Below are 1,896 nucleotides of genomic sequence, written 5' to 3'. Positions count from 1 at the left end.
TATATGCTATTTTGTTTTTTTTTGTTTTTTTTTTTTTAAATATATTTTATTGATTTTTTACAGAGAGGAAGGGAGAGAGATAGAGAGCTAGAAACATCGCTGAGAGAGAAACACCGATCAGCCGCCCCCCCGCACATCCCCCATTGGGGAAATGCCCGCAACCCAGGCACGTGCCCCCGACCGGAACCGAACCCGGGACCCCCCAGTCCGCAGGCCGACGCTCCATCCACTGAGCCAAACCGGTTTCGGCCCTAATTTAATATATTTGTATTATTGATTGCAGAGAGGAAGGGAGAGGGAGAAAGAGATAGAAACATCAATGATGAGAGAGAATCATTGATCGGCTGCCTCCTGCACGCCCCACACTGGGGACTGAGCCCGTAATCCAGGCACGTGCACTGACCTGGAATTGCACCTCCCTGCGCTCTCGGCGCCCCAGCCTGCTAGTGGGGGCACCCCCACAGGTGAGGCGTGAGGGGGACGCCGCAGGTGAGGCAGGGACGGGGTCACCGCAGGGGAGGTGGAAGGGGGTGCGGCAGGGGAGGTGGGGGAAGAAGGGGTGTGTGTGAGTGAGGGGAGCTCTGAGCTCCTGGGGCCCTACGGTGGGCGGGCAGCTGATGGAAGGCAGTGCCCAGTACAGACTGCGCCCCCAAACGTGGACTCTCAGGCTCTGATGGGGAAACCGAGGCAGGGCGCGCTGGGCACCTGGAGCAGCCTCAGGACCCCCCAGAGCCCGCCCTCATTTTTAGGCCCTGGGGTTTCGCTCTGGTTTTCAGACATTTGTCCTGTTGGGAGGTTTATAGGAGGTTGAGGTCCTCCCCTCATAGCCTAGCAGAACAGGACTAACCAGAGAAAGGCCCAGTCATGGGGGTGGCGGAGGGGGATAAGGTTGGGGGGATGGGGAGGTAGCACCCGTGGGCAGTTCCTTCACCCCCATTTTATGGAAGGAGGACGTTGGTTTACAGACTTTGGAACGTCTTGACTGTTTTCCTCCCTGAAGTAGCCATTTCTATCCTGCGTTTTGGAGTTGAAAGTTGTATCCATGGTTCAGAGTGAAGAGCAGAACGTTTTCATCTGAACCTTCTGGCATCCCAGGGTTTCTTTTAAAATTTAAAAGTCAAGTTGCTGATATCGTTTATTAAAAGCGAGTGCTTTGTAAGCAGGTGAAGTCACTGCAGGCCTGCCAGGCAGCTGGCCGGTCCTGCCTGGGGCCTGGGAACGTGGCCGCATTCCTCATTGTGGTTGTGTCCCCTCTCCGTCCAGGTGACCCAGGAGGATGCTCAGTGGCCCAGAGGATTGCTTCCTCCCAGCTGACAGATGGAGGGAACTGGCCCTGGGACTGCTGACCTGGAGAACGACGCTGCTCAGGCTGGGCACCCGCCTGCCGCCCCCTCCAAAGACATTCCTAAGAGTGTCCAGGGGGCCATATTTTCTTCCTCACCAATTCTAGACTTGAGTCAAAGGGGTCTTCAACATTTAGGAGACATCCTTAAAATCCCCACCCTTAAAGTAAGTGGGGCGTGTCTCGGGGCATTGTGCACGGACGGAGTAGACATAAGCAAACAGCTCACCCCAGGCTTTCACTTGTCGGCTTCTCTGCAGGAGAGAAATTCTAGAATGAGACAGAGGAGGGTTAACTCGGGGCGTCGTGTGCTGTTCAAGACAAATGAGAAATTCAGGCCTGGGGACCAGCCAATGGGAATACCTCGTAGGGTCCAATTCTGATGTCCACTCTCCTCAAGAAAGTCTTGGGCACCAAAAAGCTTATGGTAGACACTGCTACTGAAAGCACCTTCGGTCCCTAATTTATTTATTTATTTATTTATGTATTTATTTTATATATATATTTTATTGATTTTTTACAGAGAGGAAGGGAGAGAGATAGAGAGCTAGAAA

Source organism: Myotis davidii, unplaced genomic scaffold (genome assembly GCF_000327345.1).
Source record: "Myotis davidii unplaced genomic scaffold, ASM32734v1 scaffold72, whole genome shotgun sequence".
Lineage (NCBI taxonomy): Eukaryota > Metazoa > Chordata > Mammalia > Chiroptera > Vespertilionidae > Myotis > Myotis davidii.
The sequence above is the reverse complement of the archived record's forward strand: the minus strand, read 5'-3'. Positions refer to the sequence as shown.